Raw genomic sequence first — 25,613 nt, forward strand, 5'->3', positions numbered from 1 at the left:
TCAATTTCCCAGCCTGGTCAGTGCTAACCTTTCCTTCTTCTTATTATACTTATGTTTTGTTTGAAGTTCCCTATCTCATATCAAGGAAGATACACTGAGGAAGGGGATGGATTGAAAATGAAGGGCTAGAAACTGGGGGAAGAGGGTCTAGGTCCCAAGTGGGAGCTGGGAGGGCTCACTTTTCTGTGTGCAGGATAAGGGTGAATGTTTAATTTTGATAGAGGTAATTTGCTTTACTTCTTTTCTTTCTTTTCTTCCTTTCCTCATCTTTTTTCTATTTCCCTTTTTAGATTGGCAAGATGTTTATTGTGTCTCATATATAAAACTTTCAATAAAACTTGACTTAAAAAAATGAAAGGAAAACTTTTGTCAACTGTCCAAATCAGCAATGCAGAAAGGGGTTAAGAGCATAAAGTAATTTTCCTGTCAGACTTACCTTACATTGGTAGGAACTAGATTTCTGAATGCTGTATGGAAAAGCACATGAATCTGACCTTTGGAGAATTTGTAAGTTAGCAGTGATGATGTCTGCTGAAATTCTGCAGGAATAATATTCTTTTGATTTCAGAGTAGGAGAAATAAGGAAGTGGCATGGTTTCATCAGTTCTGAGTGTGCTTTCAAACCAGGCTAAATAGTACCCCATGAAAAGATAGCCTTAGCCCTGCTGCCTGAAAAGAAGTTGGATGGCTTGCAGTGTGATGTGAGACGGGGAACAGCAGTATCCTGGTGCTGGCAGTGCTGCCTCTCTCAGGGACAGGGCAGGGGTGGCAAATGTAGGGAGGTCCAGATGGAGACCACATAGGTGTATGTGCATGTGTGGGTCCCAAGCCACCAACCCAGAGATGCCCTTAACTTGCCACTGCCCTGCCCCATTCTGCTGACCAGCGCTGCCCCTCCAGCCAGAAGGACGCTGCTTCTGCTCTTGCCCACTCCTTCATGTGCTGCTGCTGATGTCATTTCCTGGAAGCAGACCAGTAAGCACATCTACAGATCACAACATAGCTTGGTCTTCTGCGTTTACCTGCACCAAATGGCAGATATTCTTCTCTGTTCATGAATTGACCATCCTTGTCCAAGAAATGATTTGGGTTGAACTCCTCAGGTGTCTCGCATTGTGTGGGATCAAGAAGAACAGAGCATAGATCGGGAACAATAATAGTCCCCTGCAAATAAGAAACAAGTGACTTGGAATGCATTCAGATCAAAACATTTCTGGATTGTCCCACACTATTCCAAGACTAATCATTGCAGAGACATATATATATTGGGGGGGGTGTATTCTTCACCTTGAAAAACTTTCTGAATAGGCAGGAACACAAGAGGAATTTCCACCTCTTTTAAAATGAAAGCTCACAACCAGGCTGAGACCTTTGGATACTTCAGGCTCCTCCCCTGCCTCAAATGCCCGATGGAATGGCACTTGCCAATGGTGAAACATGTCTGCAGATGGAGCTCCTGCTTCAGATTTTTGACTAGACAGGAAGTTCCTGTATGCCTGGCAGCATCTCTCAATATGCAACCTTCTGCTGCTCTTTGCTCTTGGGCTACAGGTGTGCAGCTGTATCACACTGTTATACCTTGGGAATGAGAAAACCACGCAGCTTCAAATCCTTTGTACATTGCCTAGGTTACCCATAAAAAAGGACATATTTAAAGCGCAGTATTTCATGAATCACAGCATTGGTGTAGGGCAGTTTCTTCTTATCTTGATAGCAGATTGAGTGAGCAGAACCTATAACATCTTCTATTTCCTTGTGCATTTTATCTGAAGAGAATGATGGAAACAGAAGGTTTATTGTGAATACTGCATTTTATTTCAGATGGACATTTAATTCCCTTGAACACATTCCATAAATCTCTGTGAATGAGTCCCAGTTTCTTGCATTTTCAGCTTACCTGGTCCTCCAAAGAGCTCAAGTCTGTGTATGTGGTTCTTCCCCACTCTAGATCCCAGGTGTGAAATCTTTGAAAGTGAAGCTTATCTCAGATGTTTGTGCTGGCTGAATTTGCTGAAGGGCTGGGATCAAAGGCTATCTGTAATGTGTGTGTGTGCGCGCGTGCGTGCGTGCGCATGTGCATGTGTGTGTGCATATATTCTCCATCCCTGGCTCTCAATATTTCCTACTTAGTTTCATTAATCCCCATTTCCTCACCTGATCTTTGGCTAATGTTATGCATGTAAAGGTAAAAGTAAAGGACCTCTGGACGGTTAAGTCCAGTCAAAGGAAGGAGATGAAGGAGCCAGTGTTTGTCCACAGATAGTTTTCTGGGTCATATGTCCAGTAGCACCTTAGAGACCAACTAAGTTTGTTCTTGGTATGAGCTTTTGTGTGTATCTGAAGAAGTGTGCGTGCACACAAAAGCTCATACCAAGAACAAACTGAGTTGGCCTATAAGGTGCTAATGGACAATATATATATAAATTGCAGCTGCATTGGCTCCCAGTGGAGTACAGGGTCAGATTTAAGGTGCTGGTTTTGACTTTTAAAGCCCTTCACCACCTAGAACCCTTGTACCTATGGGACTGCCTCTCCTGGTATGCCCCACGGAGGACCTTAAGGTCCATATATAGCAACACCCTAGAGGGCTCGGGCCCTAAGGAAGTTAGATTAGCCTCAACCAGAGCCAGGGCCTTCTCAACACTGGCTCCGGCCTGGTGGAATGCTCTGTCTCTTGAGACCAGGGCCCTGCAGGATCTGATCTCTTTCCGCAGGGCCTTTAAGACAGAGTTGTTCCACATGGCCTTTGGCTCAGAATAAGTTTGATTCCTTCCCCCTCTTTCTTTTCCTTTCTCCTCCTATGAAGAGATTGCTCCCTAATTGTTTTAATGTTGTATCTTAATCTTTTAAATTGTATTTTAATCAACTTGTTTTTATTATTGGTTGTTAGCTGCCCTGAGCCCGGTCTTGGCTGGGGAGGGCGGGGTATAAATAAAATTTTTATATATATATATATATATGCATATGTATATGTGTGTGTATATATATATATATATATATATATATATATATATATACATACAAACTTCTGGTGCAACTGTACACCATGATGAGTGCCAGCAGAGTGCATGGAAACGGTGTTTACCTTCCCACTGCAGCAGAACCTATTTATCTACTTGCACTGGCATGCTTTCAAACTGCTAGGTTGGCAGAAGCTGGGACAGAGCAATGGGAGCTCATCCTGTCACACGGATTTGAACTGCCAACCTTGTAATCAGCAAGCACATACATAAAAGTGGGGGGGGGGGAGAGAATGATCTTTCCAGACATGTAAGTCAAAAACTTTTAGCTTATTTCAATAACATTTGGCTTCCAAAACTTACATCATAAACTCACTTTTAACTCTTTCCAATATGAAAGCTTTAAAGAATTATGCTCCACCCTAGTGATCAAGAGAATTCCTGGCTCTCCTCTCTCACCTTGGATATCTGGATGACTTGCCAGGAGGAGAAGTGCCCATTTCAGAGAACCGGTGGTTGTCTCGGTCCCTGCTGCAAAGAGGTCAAAAATGCACTGGGCCAAGTTTTCTTCATCATAGGTGGACTCTGGGTGATTCTTGCTCTGGTGTTGAAAATGGGGAAAGTGACATGTCATTTACATGCCTTACAATTTGTCCTTCAATGCTTACTTTATTTCCCCCCCACACACTTATTACCATACCACCCACACATGCTTCATGAGGGGTGGGGTGTCCTCTTACACCGCCTGAGGTGAAATGAGAAGATGTTGTCACCACCGCTGTACTGTTGCTGCTTCCTGCTTACCTGGGTTGCACAGCAGTGCCCACAAAGTGGCAACAGCAACTGGGGGCTAGGTGAGATCTTGAAAGATTTTGGTGAAATCTTGCCAGAAGCTGCCCCCTTTGCTTCTACACTAGCGGCTGGCTAGGCAGCACATCCCCAGAGATGCCTCCTGTTGGCATTCCACTGCCCAAGGCAGCTCTCACAGCCTGCCTCATGGATGGGCCGGCCCTCTGCTTTGTAGATGAATTTACATTTGTCCTTTCTAGTATATGAAGATAGATGAGACAGGAATTTGAAGTCATACTCTAGTTTAAGAGCATTTTGTTTAGGATTTTCTGTTTTCTCAGTCCACATTTGAATGTCAGATGAACATCAATCCAAAGAAATTTATGTAGAGAGGGAATGCTCCATAGGCAAGACCCCTTAACACACTTAGGTTTCCACTTCTTTCCACTCACATTTTTAACAATGCTAATGGATGGATGTCAACTCACATTAGCAACTAAATTGACTATGAGAAATATTTGGGGGGAACTCAATGCCATTTTCAACTGAGATTCAAGAAAATAGATACTGGTTTCCAGGCAAGAGATTAGTATTCACTTATAACAGGGAATGTAATGATTCCTTGGATGAGCAGTATTCAGCTTCAAAGCTGATACTTACTTTCTCCATCTGAAGTAGATAGAAATCAATGAGATCCTGTGGATCATGCAGAGACTGATTCTCCTTATGCTTCTCTATCTCCTCCTTTGCAAATGAAAGCACCATCTCCATGCAGGACAAGGCCTTCTTGTGGGGCCCTGGGAGATGTTTCATGAGCCATGGGAGAATTTCACAAAGCTAAAGGAAAGATAGCAGAAATGCTGCCATTACCATGAGGAAGCTTGGTCACACCGTTTGTGCTTTGGATTAGCACTTTAAAAAACATGATCTGCATTATTCTTCAAGGCTAGCATATTAGTTTCTCACTAAGAAGAAAGAAGGTGTCTATCACTTTTCTGGAATCTCACAATGATTGGATTCTGTGAATTATCCCTTGCTGAAAACGTAAAAGAAAACTATGGCTCACAATATTTTCCCAGCTCCCAGGCATCATTCCAAAACTGGGCACAATCAGAGGACCCCTCCTGGAACAAGTTAGTGGCCTTTTATGGTAGGTGGGGGTGGGGGGAATTCAAGTAAGTTCGCATTTAAAAGCAAATTTGCCTAATACACAAATGGAAAGACAGCCATCATTCAAAATGTACACTTCTCCATTTTTTAAATTTTTAGTTATATTTATTAAATCTTCCAGTTTGCCAGTCAAGTAATTCTGATATTTCATCACAAAAAACTAAACGTTGAAGAAGGATGTTTTTTCTCGTTCCTTGTTTTCTCATTAAACATCAATTACTTACATTTTCTGAATACATAAGGAGCAAGAAAATAAAAACTGGACTAATATAAAGCAATGTTAAAAACTGAGATATGAAAGCTGGAAGTGAGGAGGCAGAAAAAGGTCCTCCTTTCCTTCCATTCTGCAGTTTTAATCTGAAATTTTAGGCTTAGTACTGTGCCCAGAACGCAGAAACTGCTCACAGTAATAAAATTCCTTTTTGCAAAATGCGCCTTGAATGCTGATATAAATTTGCCTGTAGTTTCCCAGTCAAGTGATGCTTACAAAAATGGAAATGCAAATGATATACAGTCCTACAATATACTGCTTTGCAGAAATGTGTATATCGGGTAAAATTGCAAACAAATGTGTGCATTAGGATAAATTAGCAGAAAAATGCTGATGAAGTTTCATGAGTCCTTTTTTTAAAAAGATCCAGAATGTATGTAGAAATGTGGGGAACCGAACTTAAGTTTGGCAAAAAGGGTTTAGTTGGGTCATACAGAAGGGAGCTGCTTTCCTTAGCAGTAGGGACAGTGCTTGAATTGCAGGTCTCTCTTCCGTTTAAAAAATTCCAGCCAAGGCTGGCTGCAGGGGCCTCACCATGGACGCCATCATCATTGTCATTGCTAAGTGGCTAGAGAGCAGATACATTTAGTTTTCAATGATGGCAACAAAACTAAGTAATTCGCTTCTTGAGAAGATTATTTGGTTCCCCTCTCTTCCCCTTGGTGGGCTCTCGATGACCTGTTCTGAAGGCCATTGTTCCATTTTTATCCCATCTTTCCTCCAAAGAGTCTTCTGTAGTGGACAAATTCTTCCTACTCCTTTTTTAAAAAAATCTCAATGGTAATCATGAGAAATTGATCAGGTTGTGAGACAGTAAGTGGCCCTTATCTCAGATCAATTTCAAAATACTGATTTGTGGTATTTAGGGAGACCTCTTTCGCATAGTAGAAATGAAAATGACTACTCACACTATGAACAACGCTAGATAAAAATTTTAGGACAAAATCAATGGCTTCTATCAGCTTCTGGAACCGTTCATCTTCAAGAGCAAACCAGTGCCCAAAAACCACAGCACATATCACGTTGGAGACTGAATTAGTGATGGGCATGGAGGGGTCAAGTGGCTGTCCTGCAAAATAAAATTATACTAATGTTAGTTCACCTGCTCCTGTTAATACTGAGAGTGGGATTTTATGGTGGCCAAGAGAAACTGCTGAGATCTCCTTTAGGAACCAAGAAAAACATATCACATTCCTTTCTAAAATGGACAGAGGTACTACACAAATAAATCTTCATACGCCAGCTCAGCACCATCACCTAGCATCACATACCCTTTGAACGTGCAAAAACCTCCACGAGCTGATGAGCCTCCTCTGCTACTTGGTGCTCCATGCCTTTCTTCCCCAACCCCAACTTCCGCATAGTAACTACACCAAACTGTCTCTGTTGCCTCCAGGTGTGACCATTTGATAATAGAATACCTATGGAAAATCAATGAGAAATTATTACTTACAGAAATCAATGTAAAAAGTTGCCATCTCAGAACAATGTTTACTGAAGTTCATATCCTTGCTTGTAAGAGCTGCTTAGTCTCTCTAAAGCAAAGAATTACAAGATGATGCAGAAAGGATTCTGGGTACAAATTGGAGAGAATTTAGAGGGAAAATCTATCAAGCTTCTGGTAATGCTATTGGGAAAAGAATGGAAGTGGTAGAAATGGAAGTTCTTTTCTTTTTCTCTTGCTAAATTTCCCTACAGGAAATGCGATCACAAGATATACAACTGGGTGTAAAATAATGAATATACAAGTAAATAACTATGGATTATTTTAAAATAAAAGACTACAGAGGAGAGTTTCCTGTTAAAATAAAAATGAAGGATTCATTGTTTTTAAACATGGAAGAATGGTTGGAATTTTTTGGGGGGAGATAAGGTCATCATACAGGATTGGAAGAGTACTATTCGATCCACTTCCATCTGTCTCTTGAAGTCTGCGGTGTCAACTACGGGTGCTGCCACCAGCTGTAACTGTTCCGGTTTCAGAATATGCCTCAGCCCGGTATCTGACTCCCCCTCCAGATACTCCAGCTTCTGGGACAGGACATCCGCCCTCTGGTTCTGGTGCCCTGGCATGTATCAGATTCTGAAGTCGAAAAGAGCAAAAAAAAAACTTTGCCAATCTAATTTGCCTCTGGTTCAGATGCCCCCCTCAGGTCCAGCTGAGTAAAAAATTTCACCGACCGTAACCTCTCCAGCAGGTCATCAATATGTGGCAAGGGGAATCATGAGGTTGTTGGTTTTTCTGTAGTCCACCACGAGATGTCTTTCTGGGGTGTCTTTCTTGTTCACAAAGAACACTGGTGACCCACCAGGTGCTCATGACAGCCTAATAAACTCACGTTCCAAGTTCTTCTTCAGAAACTCCCGCAAGTTGGCTAATTCTGCTTCCGACATGGAATATAGATGACTGGTTGGCACCAAGCACTAAGTCTGTTTTGCAATCATAAGGTCTGTGGGGTGGGTAACCTATCTGCCTCCTTTTCACAGAACACATCCCTATAGGCCTTATACTGTGGGGGTATGGAGCTCTCCTCCCCCATGAGTTTTCCCCCCTACCTATGCCCCCTTGGCGCCTACCTCTATTGGCACTTTGAACCCTAGGCAGTGTGCTTGGCAGTAAGCTGAATCAAACGTTAAAGAACGCTGCGCCCATGCTATTACTGGATCATGCTTTGTGAGCTAACGTGGTGATGTGAAACATCATTGTCTCCTTGTGGCCTGACAACTCCACCCCCATGGGCCATGTGGCATAGGCAACTTGCCTCCCCCCCCCAACGGCCTGCCATAAATTGGTAGCACTTCCAATGGGGTGTCTTGTCTCTGCGTGCCCAGCTTCTGCTGCTCCACAAAGTCTGAGTCTAAAAAGTCCACGGAAGCCCCTGAGTCTATGAGTCCCTGGACCTGCACCCTGCAGCTGCCTGGGAGTTGTAGTGTCACTGGCACCGTGATCCCAGGAACCGCCGTTTCAATCTGAGGGCTCTTTACTGACTTCCTTCCCAGCTGCCGGCCTCCTTCATGGACTGGGGCTTCCTGTTTCCTGCCAGTGCTTCCTTAGATTTTGGACGTCCCTCTACACAAGCCCCAGACAGAAAACCCCCAGTCTTCTTGCTTGGACACTTTCTTGCCAAATGTCCAGATTGCCCACATGCAAAGCAACGTTTGTGACGTTGGCCCCCCGCCATTCAAGCTGTTCCAGGGTTCCCCCTCCCTGCTGAGCCCCGTTGCATCTGCTCTGGAAGGTCTCCCTGTCTGGGCATGCTGCCAACTCTCTGCTCAGGCATGTTAAGAATGTGGCTTCTCCAACTTCCACTGCTGCTGCCTCAGTCCAAGCTTCAGTGAAGCTCGGACCACATCATCCAAAGAGTCCATGGGCAGCATTCTCGCCAATTCATCTAATATCAATTCATTTAACCCCACCCAGAACATGGCTGACAAAGGCTGACTGTTTGCTTGCCACCCAAGCTTTTGAACTAACAAGTTGAATGCAGTCCATAACGTGGAGACAGAATCACTCCCCTGGCGGAGGTTTAACAGTTGTTGTGCAGAGGTAGCATTCTGCAGCGGATCATTAAAGATTCCATCCATAGTTTCCAAAAACTCCCCCAGGTTTGAGAGGGTGCTGTGCGTGGCTGCCATTAGAGGAATTGTCCATCCTTTAGCATTGCCTTCTAACATGCCAATTAAATATGCCACTCTCTCCTTATCAGACTTAAAATCCACTGCTCTCTCGTCTAGGAAATAGAGAGCTTCGTTTTAAAGCCAAGATAGTCCACCAGGTAACCTACATATTTAGAGGGATTTTACTGGCTCTGAGAGTCCTTTCTGGCTCTAAATGCAGTCTTTGTTCGCCCAGGGCCCGGTGAGGGTATCTAGCTGTGATTTCAGCTGCCAGCTGTACTGCTGCAGTTCATTTATGGCATCCCTGGGCTCTCCTGCCCCCACTCCCGCTGCTTCAGCCCCCATTGAGTCCACACCCTCTGGTACTTGCCCTTACATTCTGCTCTCTATCGTCCCTCGGTGTGTGAGAGAAGAGAGATTTGGCAAGCTGTCAGGTTGGTAGGCTCTCCCACACAAGATGCTGTCTCTGACAGTTTTATTGTTGTTGTTGTTTAGTCGTTTAGTCGTGTCCAACTCTTCGTGACCCCATGAACCAGAGCATGCCGGGCACTCCTGTCTTCCACTGCCTCCCGCAGTTTGGACAAACTCATGCTGGTACCTTCGAGAACACTATCCAACCATCTCATCCTCTGTCGTCCCCTTCTCCTTGTGCCCTCCATCTTTCCCAACATCAGGGTCTTTTCCAGGGAGTCTTCTCTTCTCATGAGGTGGCCAAAGTATTGGAGCCTCAGCTTCACGATCTGTCCTTCCAGTGAGCACTCAGGGCTGAATTCCTTCAGAATGGATAGGTTTGATCTTCTTGCAGTCCATGGGACTCTCAAGAGTCTCCTCCAGCACCAGAATTCAAAAGCATCAATTCTTTGGCGATCAGCCTTCTTTATGGTCCAGCTCTCACTTCCATAAATCACTACTTCCATAAATAATAATAATAATAATAATAATAATAATAATAATAATAAATAATAAATTTTATTTATATCCCGCCCTCCCCAGCCAAAGCCAGGCTCAGGGCGGCTAACAACAAACAAATAATCAAACAATCAAATAATCCAACATTCTAAAACATTTCATTATAAAAATTAATTAAAATCAAATTAATGGCAACCGTTAAGCAAAGTTCTGTGCAGGTTGCCAGAGGAGGGAGTCAGGCTGGGCCCTGACCAAAGGCCTGGTGGAACAACTCTGTCTTGCAGGCCTTGCGGAAAGATGTCAGGTCCCGCAGGGCCCTAGTCTCTTGTGACAGAGCGTTCCACCAGATTGGAGCCGCAGCCGAGAAAGCCCTGGCTCTAGTTGAGGCCAGCCTAACCTCTCTGAGGCCTGGGACCTTCAGGATGTTTTTATTTGCAGACCGTAGGTTCCTCTGTGGGGCATACCAGGAGAGGCGGTCCCGTAGGTACGAGGGTCCTAGGCCGTATAGGGCTTTAAAGGTTAAAACCAGCACCTTAAACCTGATCCTGTACTCCACCGGGAGCCAGTGCAGCTGGTATAGTACCGGATGAATGTGATCTCACAGCGAAGACCCCATAAGGAGTCTCGCCGCGGCATTCTGCACCCGCTGGAGTTTCTGGGTCAGTCTCAAGGGCAGCCCCACGTAGAGCGAGTTACAATAATCCAGTCTGGAGGTGACCGTCGCGTGGATCACAGTGGCTAGGTCAGGGCGAGAGAGATAAGGGGCCAACTGCTTAGCTTGGCGGAGATGAAAAAATGCCGCCTTTGTTATAGCTGTAATCTGCGCCTCCATAGAGAGGGAGGTATCGAAGATTACACCCAAACTCTTAACGGATGGTGCTGGCACTAATTGCACCCCCGCAAGAGATGGGAGTTGCCCCCCCAATCCCATATCGTCCCGTCCCAGCCAGAGGACCTCTGTCTTCGAAGGATTTAACTTCAACCGGCTTCCACGTAACCATCCAGCCACAGCTTCCAAACATCTGGTCAGTGTGTCTGGGGCCGAGTCAGGATGGCCATCCATCAACAGATAGAGTTGGGTGTCATCGGCATACTGATGGCAACCCAGCCCAAAACTCCGGACAAGCTGGGCGAGGGGGCGCATAAAGATGTTAAAAAGCATCGGGGAGAGTATCGCACCCTGAGGCACTCCACACACCAAGGAGTGGCGGGATGACAATTCCCCCCCAAGCGCCACCCTCTGTCCCCGACCGGAGAGAAACGAGCGCAGCCATTGAAGGACTGTGCCCTGGATCCCCACGTCGGCAAGGCGGTGGTCCAGGAGTTCGTGATCAACCATGTCGAAGGCTGCTGACAGGTCTAGAAGAATCAGCAGCCCCGACCCGCCTCGATCCAGCTGCCTGCGGAGATCATCTGTTAGGGCGACCAGAGCCGTCTCGGTCCCATGACCAGCGCGGAAGCCAGACTGGAATGGATCCAGAGCCGATGTTTCATCCAGAAACCTACCAAGCTGTTCAGCAACCGCTCTCTCAATCACCTTACCCAGGAATGGAAGATTCGAAACCGGGCGGTAATTGGATAGATCTAAGGGTTCTAATGATGTTTTCTTTAAGAGCGGGCGCACCACTGCCTCCTTCAATTCCCCTGGAAATATCCCGGTGCCAAGGGACAAATTGATGACGTCCCCCAGGGGGGCCCACACCTCGTCTGGACACGCTCTAATCAGCCAAGACGGGCACGGGTCAAGAGGACAGGTGGTGGGCTTTCCAGCTCGGAGGAGTCTGTCCACATCGGCTGGGGATATCCGATCAAAGTGGTCCAATACTGGACCCGAGGACAGTCGAGGGGCCTCCAGTTCCTTTATTGTATCCAAATTGGCAGGGAGGTCATGGCGGAGCAACAGGACCTTCTCCGCAAAAAAGCTCGCAAATGCCTCACAGCTGTGTGTCAGATTGTTATTTAAATTTGACTGTCCTTCAAGGGACGTTAAAGACCTAATTATACTAAATAATTGCGCCGGGCGAGAGCTAGCGGATGCAATGGAGGCCGAGAAGTAAGACTTCTTAGCGGCCTTCACCACCATCTCATAGGTTTTCATAAAAACCCTATAAGATGTTCTTGAGGCTCCGTCACAGGCACCCCGCCATACTCGCTCTAGCCGTCTGAGGTCCCGCTTCATTTTCCGAAGCTCCTCGGTAAACCAGGGAGCCCGGTTTCTGCGGAGTCGCAGAGGGCGCTTAGGTGCGATCTCATCTATGGCTGCCAGGAGCTGGGTATTCCAGCCCTCAACAAGCTCAGTCAATGAGTCGCCAGGGGGAGCAAGGTCCCGCAAGGCTTGACGGAATCTATCAGGGTCCATCAGCCTCTGCGGGCGAGCCCAAATCGGCTCGCCACCTAAGCAGGGTGGGGGGGGGGAAGTCAATCCTGGCTTTCAGAGCGTAGTGATCAGACCATGGCACCTTAATTGAAGGAGACATGATCACATCTATACCTACGCCAAAGATCAAATCCAGCGTGTGGCCTGCTTGATGTGTGGGGCCTGAAACAAACTGGGAGAGCCCTAGTGTTGCCATGGAAGACACCAGATCCAGAGCCTGTGAGGAGGGAGTGGCATCAGCATGGATGTTGAAGTCCCCCAATACCAATAGGTTAGGGAACTCCAAGGCCCAGCCGGCCACCGCCTCCAGCAGGCCTGACAGGGTGGCTGCTGGTGCGCTAGGTGGCCGGTACACCAGCCAGACAGCCAAGCTCACCTCAGAGCCCCACACTAGGCCAACACATTCAATGCCGGGGATCGATGGCGATGGTAGAGCCCTGAAAGGACAATCTTCCCGGATTAATAATGCCACCCCTCCCCCCCGGCCCACAGTCCGTGACTGGTGGAGGACGGAGAAACCCGGGGGCGCCATCTCTCGTAAGGTAACTGTTGCCCCTTCGCGTACCCAGGTCTCCGTCACACAAGCCAGGTCAACCCCCTGCGAGGTAAAGAAATCTCGCAGAGTGGCGGTTTTGTTGCCTATAGACCTGGCATTGCACAACACCAGTGACGGAGGTGAGTAATCCTTGCTCACCCTACCCTCGTCCCTCGGGATGGGGCGCAGATTGGAAGGGGTACGAGCATATCCGTATCTCGATCCCCTTCGCCTATAACATCTGCCCCCACCACCATACCTCCCTCGCCCCTCCACGGTAGCAATCCCAAGCCTCATACAAGCCTCCATTTACAAAATAGAAACCCAAACCAAACCGAAAACAATTATACCTAAACAAAACCAATCACCACCCCAAACCACAATAAAACAGAACAAAATAAAAATACATAGATAAAAACCACTGTTCACGGTGGTACAATAAAGTAAAAAGTAAAAACACCTTTAAAACACTTTAAAATATATAAAAACATTTTTAACATTTGCTGCAGCAGCACCAGTGTCCTTAAAACTGTAGCGGAGGTGAGTCTGGGCCCCGCCCCTAGGCCAGGTGGAATCAGCCTGAAGAGGGAGCGGCCTTCCCCAACACTCACGGTGCAGCAGCAGCGATGTCCCAGTGCCTCAGTGAGGCCTCTTAAAGCTGTGGCGAAGGTGAGTCTGGGCCCCGCCCCACTACTTATGTTTAAATCAATAAACAAGATGAGCTTGAGCTCTTGGTACAGCAAACTAAATATGACATAATAGGCATCACTGAAACCTGGTGGGATAAGTCCCACGATTGGAATGTAATAATGGAGGGATACAATCTATTTCAGAGAAACAGACCAGACAAGAAAGGAGGAGGAGTGGCGTTATATGTCAGGGATGTGTATACCTGTGAAGGGATCCAAGATTTAGAACCTCAAAGCCAAAGTGAGAGCATTTGGGTCAAAATTAAGGGAGAAAGACTTCCGGAGGTGGCGCCAGTGGTTAATGGCGGATTTCCTCGATCGGAGGAAATCGCTCTGCGAAAAATAGGGTCGGATCCCGCTTCGGCGCAGCGGGGGACCCTGGAAATCACAGGCGGGTGAATCCTGTGAACTTAGGACCCAGCGGGCACGTTTGGCGCCCCCCCAAACCGTGAAAGAGCCCGGTAACGGGTTCCGAATCGGAGCGGGGGAAGGAGCGCTGTGCTGTGGGCTGTCTGCTTCTTTCGTGGAGTGAAGCCGCGAGCTGTGACCGGAGAGCGCTGCCTTTTTTCCTTGGAAATTCGGCTTGAAAATCAACGATCCGTGAGTAGGATTTAATACAATTGGAACTGTACAAATTGGGAATTCGGCCGAAAGCGGAGAGGTATAAAAAGGAAGTCTGCCTCTCTCCATTGTAGATAGAACAAAGCATTGAACTTGAAAGCGGAAGCTTAGAAAAAGACGCATGAACGGACTTTAATCCAATCATCTAACCAGGATTTTTCTCCCCTTAACTTGAGGGAAAAGGGGGGGAACCTTGGAATGCTATTTCTTCACGGAGGTGAAAAAAAAAGGAGATAAAAACCATCGCTCAATTCCTTGGGAACGGATTCCCAGAGACAATTTAAAATTGGAGAAGAGGTACTGTCTTTAAATATATTTTGACAGCTAGTCCTGCTCAGGAAATACAATTTGGATACAATATTGTGGAAAAATATCTCCTGGTCTTAAAGTAACTGTTTAAGATAGATTGTTATCTTCCTGACAAACTGGGGGGATTTAAAGAAGAAGTAAAGTATTTAAGAACTTTTTGACTGTTACAGTGTCCCCCTAGTGGAACTTGGAATTGTTACAATTGGTTACAACTGTAATTGCAGCTGGCCTGAGGATTTTCTCACACGGCTCTGTTGGAATTTTCCACTTCAAAACAAGTTTGAACTTAACTGTGTGACCGACCTTGAGTTTTATCTAAAGGGGTATGGCAGATGGGAAAGAGAAATTAGAGGCGTTACAGGCAACAAGGTCAGACAAAGTTTGGCCAACAGAAGGTGGACTGCAAAGAAGAGCTTCGACCTCTGGCCCCTCTGGGATTCCAACAGTAGCCCCATCGGCACAACCCAAAATTAAAGGTATGGCAAGTGATGATACCTTTGCTCAAGTTTTGGCTAAAGTTAATGAATCTTTGAATAGAATAAGTAAACAAGTAGCAGAGGCATCAGACAAGATTGATCAAAATACAATAAGTATCAACCAAAATACTACAAGCATTAATCAGAATACAGCAAGTCTAAACAATTTGGGCCAGAAAGTAAATACTAACACAGAGACTATTCAGAAATTACTAGAGGAATCGGCCTCAACACGTCAGATTGCCGAGGAGGCCAAAGAAATTGCTACAGCGTCTGTCACAGAGGTTAAAGAGGTTCAAGAGAAAATACCACCATTACATAAACAATTGGAAGACCATAAGTTGACCCTGTCTATGATTGAGTTGAAAGAAAAACAAGTGAATTTACGGGTCAGATCGGTACCTGAAGTGGAGAAGGACAATTTAGCTGAATTTCTCATGCAGGAATTTTCTGACTTTTGGAATCCAGAATTGGCAAAAGACAGCTTTAAAATAGTGAACGCCTTTAGACTTGGAAAAAGAGGAGAAAAGAAGGTGAGAGACTGTTTGATCACTCTTCGAACAAAAGAAGAGAGGGACAAGATCTTGGGTTTGCATTTCCAGAAGACACTGGAAATACATCAGACAAGAGTTGAGATATTTAAAGACATTCCGAAACACCTTCTGGATCTCAGATCAAACTATAAAGATCTGGTTACTTTGCTGAGAAGTAACAGTATCAACTTTAGGTGGGAATTTCCTCAAGGCCTATATTTTAGCTACAAAGGAAAGAAGAGGAAAATAAGATCGGAAGACGACAAAGACAAATTCTGGAGAGACCACGGAGAAGACCTACAAAAAGGACTATCTCCGGAACCAAAAGACCGTTTGAAAAAAGTGATACCACCGACGGAAGAGGAACAGGCACTAGGCGCAGTAGGAGGAGAACTAAAACAATAACATCATGGCCCTGCAACTACTAACTTGGAACTGTCATGGTTTGAATTCCCCTCAGAAAAGGAAATCAGTATTTCATATATTAAAAAAGGAACAATTGGACTTAATTTGTTTACAAGAAACACATATAACAAGATTACACAGGAAATTGTTGATAAATAAAAGACTTGGTCAGGAGTTTATTTCATCGGACAAAGTTAAAAAAAGAGGGGTTGTGATTTATGCAAAGGACAGATTATCACCGAAATTTGTTTTTAAAGATGACCAAGGAAGATTCGTGGCAATTGAAATTCAAACACAAGGAGAAAAATTTTTGATAGTAGGAATCTACGCACCAAATGATGGGAAATCTGAATTCTTTAAGAAGTTGCACGAGACCCTGATGGACCATATGGATTACAACATGATTTTGATGGGAGATATGAATGGAGTGGTATCCACATATATGGACAAGGCACAAAGACAGGTAGTCACCAAGGATGGTAGACTACCGAAAACTTTTTTTGACATGACAGACAACTTGGATTTAGTTGACATTTGGAGAATAAGAAACCCCATGGCTAAAGAGGGAACTTTCTTTTCTGAAGCCAAAATGACATGGACAAGAATTGACCAAATTTGGATAACTAGAGGAATGGCACCAAAGACAAGAAAGGTGGAAATCTGCCTGAAAACTTGCTCCGACCATAATGCTGTTAAGATGGAAATGAGACTAACACCAACTGGCTCCTTCAGATGGAAGATGAATGACACCTTATTTAGAGATGAAGAAGTACTTAAGAAGGCCCAAAAAACCTTGAGAGATTATTTTGAGATAAACTTCAGTACCAACGTGGAGAAAAGAGTAATCTGGGACGCAAGTAAAGCGGTTATGAGAGGGTTCTTAATACAACAGAATGCAGTAAAGAAAAGAATTCAAAATGAGAAGAAGGATAAGATAATGGACAAAATAAAGGAAAGTGAAAAAAGACTGAGAGTAAATCCAAAATCTCAAGAGATTCTGAGAGAGTTAAAGTTATGTCAAGTACAATATATGAAAATGATGAATCAGGAAATAGAATGGAAAATTAAACAAATGAGACAAAAGACTTTTGAGTCGGTCAATAAATGTGGTAAACTGTTGGCATGGCAAATGAAAAAGAGACAAAAACTAAATACAATTACGAACTTAGAAGTGGAAGGAAGAAACATACAGAACCCTGCAGAGATCAGAAGTTGTTTCCAGAGGTACTTTAAACGATTATACACTCAAGGGCCACTGAAAGAAACAGACTTAGACCAATTTTTGAAAACAAATGGATTACAAAAAATATCTCAAGAAAACAAATTAATTTTGAATCATAGAATAACTGAACAGGAAATAGAAGGTGCCATTCAAAACATGCAATTAGGTAAATCTCCAGGACCAGACGGCTTGACTTCTAGATATTACAGATCTTTAAAAGAATGGTTAATTCAACCTTTGAAAGAGGTCTGCAACGAAATAATGGAGGGGAAAAGAGCACCAGAGTCGTGGAAAGAAGCATATATTACACTTGTACCAAAAACAGAGACTGAAAAGACACAGCTTAAGAACTACCGCCCTATATCATTACTGAATGTGGATTACAAAATTTTTGCAGATATTTTGGCTAAGAGATTTGAAAAAGTGTTGATGGAAGAGATTCATAAAGACCAAGCGGGCTTTCTCCCAGGAAGACATTTGTCTGACAATTTGAGGAATATAATTGATATTTTGGAAAAATTAGAAGTGAATATAAACACTAAAGCAGTTTTGATATTTGTAGACGCGGAGAAAGCCTTTGACAATATTTCTTGGAATTTTATGAAGAAGAATCTCCAGGGTATGGGGGTAGGCCAAGGTTTTGAGAATGGTATAGGTGCAATTTATTCAGAACAAAAGGCTAAACTAATTGTAAATAATGTTGTGACGGAAGAACTTAAAATTGAAAAAGGGACACGACAAGGTTGCCCAATTTCCCCACTTCTTTTTATTTCGGTCCTGGAGGTTTTGCTGAATATGATTAGAAGGGACCAGTTGGTTAAAGGTATACAGGTCGGAACTAAACAGTACAAATTGAGAGCATTCGCAGATGACTTAGTATTGACGTTACAGGAGCCAGAATCTAGTACTAAAAGGGTTTTAGAACTGATTCAAGAATTTGGTCAAGTGGCAGCATTTAAATTGAACAAGTCAAAAACTAAGGTTTTAGAGAAAAATTTAACACCGATTGAAAGAGAGAGGTTTCAGAATGAGACAGGTTTAACAGTGGTTAAGAAAGTTAAATACCTGGGGATTAACATGACAGCAAAAAATGGGAATTTATTTAAAGATAACTATGAAAAATGTTGGGCTGAAGTGAAAAAAGATTTAGAAATTTGGTCAAATTTGAAGCTTTCACTGCTGGGCCGTATTGCTGCGATAAAAATGAATGTATTGCCTAGAATGTTGTTTTTGTTTCAAACTTTGCAAATTGTGGACAAAATGGATTGTTTCAAGAGGTGGCAGAAAGATATTTCTAAATTTGTCTGGCAGGGCAAGAAGCCCAGAATAAAATTTAAAATACTAACGGATGCAAAGGAAAGAGGTGGATTTGCCCTGCCAGACCTCAAACTTTACTATGAATCAGCAGCTTTTTGCTGGTTGAAAGAATGGCTACTTCTTGAAAACACTGACATTTTGGACCTAGAAGGTTTTAACAATGTATTTGGATGGCATGCATATCTATGGTATGATAAGGTCAAAGCACATAAAGTATTCAAAAACCACATTGTCAGGAAAGCGCTGTTTAATGTTTGGATAAGATATAAGGATTTATTAGAAAACAAAACCCCAAGGTGGCTGTCACCAATGGAAGCGAAAGCCTTGAAAAAGCTCAATATGGAGGTCAAATGGCCGAAATATTGGGAAATCTTGGAACAAGATGGAGATAGACTGAAATTGCAGAGTTTTGAAAAATTAAAAAACAAAGTGCGAGACTGGCTTCATTATTTTCAGATAATGGAGGCATTTAAATTGGACAAGAAAATTGGCTTCCAGGTGGAAAGATCAAAATTAGAAACTGAACTGTTAGAACCCAAAACTAAGAATTTGTCAAGAATGTATAACTTGCTGCTGAAATGGAACACTCAGGATGAAACGGTAAAATCGGCTATGATTAAATGGGCACAAGACGTTGGACATAACATTATGTTTGCTGACTGGGAACAGTTGTGGACCACAGGTATGAAATTTACGGCATGTAATGCCTTAAGAGAGAATATTATGAAAATGATATACAGGTGGTACATAACCCCAGTCAAGCTTGCAAAAATCTATCATTTGCCCGATAACAAATGTTGGAAATGTAAAGAAACTGAAGGTACATTTTTTCACCTTTGGTGGACGTGCCCAAAGATTAAGGCTTTCTGAGAAATGATATATAATGAATTAAAAAAGGTATTCAAATATACCTTCTTGAAGAAACCAGAGGCCTTTCTCCTGGGCATAGTCGGCCAATCGGTGTTAAAAAAGGATAGAACTTTCTTTATGTATGCAACAACAGCAGCAAGAATACTCATCGCAAAGTATTGGAAGACACAAGAACTTCCCACGCTGGAGGAATGGCAGATGAAACTGATGGACTATATGGAACTGGCGGAAATGACTGGCAGAATCCGTGACCAGGGAGAAGAGTCGGTGGAGGAAGATTGGAAGAAATTCAAAGATGATCTACAGAAACACTGCAAAATTAAAGAATGTTAGAGTGATGTTGGATTGAAAATAAGTGGTTTCCAGCTGTACAGGATAAAGTTATAGATAGACTAAGATTAAAGATTAGGATTAAAGAAGTTTAAGGAAATGGAAATTTGGTACTTAAGAGGTAAAATTTTAATGTTATATTACATTAAGATTAAAGATTGGGATTAAAAAAGTGGAAAAGAAATTGCTGGACAAACAATTTGGACTGGAATACAAAAGAGGGAGGTATGAGGAAGTCCAGAAAATAAGTAAATTCAAAAACGGAAATGAAAAGGTGATATTTTTTTTAATTGCTCTGTTTCTTTTTTTGTTTTTTTGTTCTCTGTGTTTTTCTTCTTTTTTTGGATTATGTATTGTGTATTTGTGTATTTCTTTTTTATGTTTTTCTGTCTAACTTTTTATTGAAACCTTAATAAAAATCATTTAAAAAAAAAATTAAGGGAGAAAAGAATAACAGAGACCTCATTGTGGGAGTTTACTATAGATCCCCAAGCCAAACGGAGGACATAGATGATGCCTTCCTGGAACAGATGGCCAAGCATGCAAAAGGAAGGGAGATAGTAGTAATGGGGGACTTCAATTACCCGGATATTTGTTGGATGTCAAACTCAGCCAAGAGCATAAGGTCAAACAGATTCCTCACTGGCCTTGCAGACAACTTCATTGTCCAGAAAGTGGGAGAAGCAACAAGAGGAACAGCCATTTTAGATCTGGTCCTAACCAATGTTGATGACCTGGTTAGTGGGGTAGAAGTGGAAGGATCATTAGGCACAAGTGATCATGCTCTTCTGAAGTTTACTATACAGCGGAAAGGAGCAGCCAAGCATACTAGGACTCAATTTCTTGACTTTAAGAAAGCCGACTTCATAAAACTTAGGGAAGTGCTGGGTGAGATCCCATGGACAGTAATACTAAAAGGAAAGGGAGTTCATGATGGCTGGGAGTCTGTTAAGAGGGAGATAGTAAAAGCACAACTTCAGGCAATACCAATGAGACGGAAACATGGAAGGTGCCTAAAGAAGCCAGGGTGGCTATCTAAAGAACTTTTAACTGAGTTAAGATTAAAAAAGGATGTGTACAAAAAATGGAAAAGGGGGGAAACCACCAAAGAGGAATTCAAACAAATAGCCAGTACATGTAGACACAAAATCAGAAAAGCTAAAGCACAGAATGAACTCAGGCTTGCTAGAGAGGTTAAAAGCAACAAAAAAGGCTTTTATGGGTATGTCCGTAGCAAAAGGAAGAACAAAGAAACAGTGGGGTCACTCAGAGGAGAAGATGGTGAAATGCAAACAGGGGACACAGAAAGGGCTGAACTCCTCAATGTCTTCTTTGCCTCAGTCTTCTCCGATAAAGAAAACAATGCCCGACCTGAAGAATTTGGAGCAAATGATTCAGCAGAGGAAACACAGCCCAAAATAACTAAGGAGATAGTACAAGAATACTTGGCTAGTTTAGATGTATTCAAGTCTCCAGGGCCAGATGAACTGCATCCAAGAGTATTAAAAGAACTGGCAGATGTGATCTCAGAACCACTGGCAGTCATCTCTGAGAATTCCTGGAGAACAGGCGAAGTCCCGGCAGACTGGAGGAGGGCAAATGTTGTCCCTATTTTCAAAAAGGGGAAAAGAGAGGACCCAAATAATTACCGCCCAGTCAGTCTGACATCAATACCAGGGAAGATTCTGGAGCAGATCATTAAGCAAACAGTCTGTGAGCACCTAGAAAGGAATGCTGTGATCACCAATAGTCAGCATGGATTTCTGAAAAATAAGTCATGTCAGACTAACCTGATCTTGTTTTTTGACAGAATTACAAGCCTGGTAGATGCGGGGAACGCAGTGGATGTAGCCTACCTTGATTTCAGCAAGGCATTTGACAAGCTGCCCCATGATATTCTTGTAAAGAAGCTGGTAAAATGTGGTCTTGACTATGCTACCACTCAGTGGATGTGTAACTGGCTGACTGACCGAACCCAAAGGGTGCTCATCAATGGTTCCTCTTCATCCTGGAGAAGAGTGACTAGTGGGGTGCCACAGGGTTCTGTCTTGGGCCTGGTCTTATTCAACATCTTTATCAACGACTTGGATGATGGACTCAAGAGCATCCTGATCAAATTTGCAGATGACACCAAACTGGGAGGGGTGGCTAACACCCCAGAGGATAGGATCACACTTCAAAACGACCTTGACAGATTAGAGAACTGGGCCAAAACAAACAAGATGAACTTTAACAGGGAGAAATGTAAAGTATTGCACTTGGGCACAAAAAATGAGAGGCACAAATACAAGATGGGTGACACCTGGCTTGAGAGCGGTACATGTGAAAAGGATCTAGGAGTCTTGGTTGACCACAAACTTGACATGAGCCAACAGTGTGACGCGGCAGCTAAAAAAGCCAATGCAATTCTGGGCTGCATCATTAGGAGTATAGCATCTAGATCAAGGGAAGTAATAGTGCCACTGTATTCTGCTCTGGTTAGACCTCACCTGGAGTACTGTGTCCAGTTCTGGGCACCACAGTTCAAGAAGGACACTGACAAACTGGAACGTGTCCAGAGGAGGGCAACCAAAATGGTCAAAGGCCTGGAAATGATGCCTTATGAGGAACGGCTAAGGGAGCTGGGCATGTTTAGCCTGGAGAAGAGGAGGTTAAGGGGTGATATGATAGCCATGTTCAAATATATAAAAGGATGCCATATAGAGAAGGGAGAAAGGTTGTTTTCTGCTGCTCCAGAGAAGCGGACACGGAGCAATGGATCCAAACTACAAGAAAGAAGATTCCACATAAACATTAGGAAGAACTTCCTGACAGTAAGAGCTGTTCAACAGTGGAATTTGCTGCCAAGGAGTGTGGTGGAGTCTCCTTCTTTGGAGGTCTTTAAGCAGAGGCTTGACAACCATATGTCAGGAGTGCTCTGATGGTGTTTCCTGCTTGGCAGGGGGTTGGACTCGATGGCCCTTGTGGTCTATTCCAACTCTATGATTCTATGATTCTACTGGGAAAACCATAGCTTTTACTATACGGACCTTTGTTGGCAAGGTGATGTCTTTGCTTTTTAAGATGCTGTCTAGGTTTGTCATTGCGTTTCTCCCAAGAAGCAAGAGTCTTTTAATTTTGTGGCTGCTGTCACCATCTGCAGTGATCATGGAGCCCGAGAAAGTAAAATCTCTCACTGAGCTCCATTTCTTCCCCTTCTATTTGCCAGGAGGTGATGGGCCCAATGGCCATGATCTTCTCTTTTTTTTGATGTTGAGCTTCAGAACATATTTTGCGCTTTCCTCTTTTTAACCCTCTTTAAAAGGTTCTTTAATTCCTCCTCACTTTCTGCCATCAAGGTTGTGTCATCTGCATATCTGGGGTTGTTGATATTTCTTCCGGCAATCTTAATTCCGGCTTGGGATTCATCCAGCCCAGCCTTTCGCATGATGAATTCTGCATATAAGTTAAATAAGCAGGGAGACAATATACAGCCTTGCCGTACTCCTTTCCCAATTTTGAACCAATCAGTTGTTCCATATCCAATTCTAACTGTAGCTTCTTGTCCCACATAGAGATTTCTCAGGAGACAGATGAGGTGTTCAGGGACTCCCAATTCTTTAAGAACTTGCCATAGTTTGCTGTGGTCGACACAGTCAAAGGCTTTTGCATAGTCAATGAAGCAGAAGTAGATGTCTTTCTGGGATTCTTTAGCTTTCTCCATAATCCAGCGCATGTTTGCAATATGGTCTCTGGTTCCTCTGCCTCTTCTAAATCCAGCTTGCACTTCTGGGAGTTCTTGGTCCACATACTGCTTGAGCCTTCCTTGTAGAATTTTAAATATAACCTTGCTAGCGTGTGAAATGAGTGCAATTGTGCGGTAGTTGGAACATTCTGCCCTTCTTTGGGATTGGGATGTAGACTGATCTTATCCAATCCTCTGGCCACTGCTGAGTTTTCCAAACTTGCTAGCATATTGAGTATAGCACCTTAAGAGCATCATCTTTTAAAATTTTGAATAGTTCAGCTGGAATACCATCACTTCCACTGGCGTTATTAGCAGTGCTTTCTAAGGCCCATTTGACTTCACTCTCCAGGATGTCTGGCTCAAGGTCAGCAACCACACTACCTGGGGTGTACGAGCCATCCATATCTTTCTGGTATAATTCCTCTGTGTATTCTTGCCACCTCTTCTTGATGTCATCTCCTTCTGTTAGGTCCTTACCACTTTTGTCCTTTATTATGGTAATCTTTGTACGAAATATTCCTTTCCTATCTCCAATTTTCTTGAACAGATCTCTGGTTCTTCCGATTCTGTTGTTTTCCTCTATTTCTTTGCATTGCTCGTTTAAGAAGGCCTTCTTGTCTCTCCTTGCTGTTTTTGGAAATCTGCATTCAATTTCTTGTATCTTTCACTATCTCCCTCGCATTTTGCTTGCCTTTTCTCCCCCGCTATTTGTAAGGCCTCGTTGGACAGCCACTTTGCTTTCTTGCATTTCCTTTTCATTGGGATGGATTTTGTTGCTGCCTCCTGTATAATGTTACGAGCCTCCATCCATAGTTCTTCAGGCACTCTGTCCACCAAATCTAAGTCCTTAAACCTGTTCCTCACTTCCACTGTGTATTCATAAGGGATTTGATTTAGATTGTATCTTACCAGCCCATTGGTTTCCTACTTTCTTCAGTTTAAGCTTGAATTTTGCTATATGAAGCTGATGATCTGAGCCACAGTCAGCTCCAGGTCTTGTTTTTGCTGACTGTATAGAGTTTCTCCATCTTTGGCTGCCGAGAATATAATCAATCTGATTTTGATGCTGCCCATCTGGTGATGTCCATGTGTAGAGTCATCTTTTGTGTTGTTGGAAAAGTGTTTTTGTGATGACCAGCTTGTTCTCTTGGCAGAATTATATTAGCCTTTGCCCTGCTTCGTTTTGATCTCAAAGTCCAAACTTGCCAGTTGTTCCTTTTTTCTCTTGATTCCTCCTTTAGCATTCCAATCCCCTATAATAAGAAGAGCATCCTTCTTTGGTGTCACTTCTATAAGGTGTTGTAAGTCTTAATAGAATTGGTCAATTTCAGTTTCTTCAGCACCAGTAGTTGGTGCATAAACTTGGATCACTGTGATGTTAAAAGGTCTGCCTTGGATTCATATCAAGATCATTCTATCATTTTTGAGATTGCATCCCAGTACATCTTTTGCCACTCTTTTGTTGACTATGATGGCCACTCCATTTCTTTTACGGGATTCTTTCCCACAGTAGTAGATATGATGGTCATCCAAACTGAATTCGCCGATTCCTGTCCATTTTAGTTCACTGATGCTCAGGATGTCAATATTTATTCTTGCCATCTCATTTTTGACCACATCCAACTTACCCAGGTTCATGGTTCTTACATTCCAGGTTCCTATTTTTTTTTTTAAAGCATTGGACTTTCCTTTTGCTTCCAGGCATATCCGCAACTGAGTGACCTTTCGGCTTGTACTTGTCCTCCGCTCTTCCTCAGTAGCATGTTGGACGCCTTCTGACCTGAGGGGCTCATCTTCCAGCATCATAACTGTCAGGGGTTCAGGAGCAGAGGCAAGGGCAAGGGAGGAAACAGAGAGCGAGGGAGAGGAGGCAGAAGAAAAGATGAGTGATGACGACGACCCGAGATCTCCGAGTCTTTCCAGTGAATCAGAAGATTCACAGAAAGGAGCACCAGTGGCCAGGGCAAGGGGGGAGCCTAGGGGGACACCCCAGGAAGATAGAGCCAGAGGGGACTCAGAGGGGAGCAGTTGGAAATCAGGACCAGCGTCACCGCCAGAGAGCAGGGAAGAGGAAGGGCGCCAGGGATCAAGCGCTGGCAGCTCACAACAGGGGGGAGGGCACGAGTCAGGAGTGGCCACACCTCCATCGGGGAGCGAAGAAACGGTCAGACGGAAGGTGGAAGGTTGGGCGCGCGTGCCAAGTTCAAATGCACAGGAAGGTGGCGCAGTAGGCAGCCCGGAAAGGGAGCCAGGTCCTAAAGCCCGCCGAAAGGAGGGAGAAGAGTCAGGGGGGTCAGCGTCAGCGTCAGAGGAATCCCGGAAGGAAGAGACCCCGGGGGGCAGAGGGACCCAGAGAAGAACAGTCAGGCGGAAAAGGTGGAGCAAGGCTAGGATATTAAGTTGGTGTACAAGGGGCGGAGACTCAGATGGAGCTTCGCCGATCTAACCATTAGACGTAGGGTTGCACGCAGCAGCTTGAGAATGG

At 43.9% G+C, this 25,613-nt stretch overlaps 1 protein-coding gene and 1 pseudogene across 7 annotated transcripts in view; one reads left to right on the top strand and one right to left on the bottom strand.

The window, feature by feature from the left end:
• Positions 1–25,613, top strand: part of VWA5B2 (von Willebrand factor A domain containing 5B2) — a 250,334-nt gene that overhangs the window by 159,948 nt on the left and 64,773 nt on the right. The gene's annotated exons all lie outside the window — the stretch shown is intronic.
• Positions 1–25,613, bottom strand: part of LOC308478402 (cytochrome P450 2J2-like) — a 45,055-nt pseudogene that overhangs the window by 434 nt on the left and 19,008 nt on the right. The window contains exons 3-8 of the transcript XR_013991648.1: positions 6,462–6,611; positions 6,099–6,259; positions 4,410–4,586; positions 3,420–3,561; positions 1,579–1,766; positions 1,023–1,164 (exon numbers count right to left, since the gene is read on the bottom strand). The product of XR_013991648.1 is annotated as a cytochrome P450 2J2-like (transcript). The remainder of the gene's footprint in view (positions 1–1,022; positions 1,165–1,578; positions 1,767–3,419; positions 3,562–4,409; positions 4,587–6,098; positions 6,260–6,461; positions 6,612–25,613) is intronic.

The sequence above is a fragment of the Podarcis pityusensis genome (assembly GCF_964106645.2).
Source record: "Podarcis pityusensis genome assembly, chromosome: 5".
Lineage (NCBI taxonomy): Eukaryota > Metazoa > Chordata > Lepidosauria > Squamata > Lacertidae > Podarcis > Podarcis pityusensis.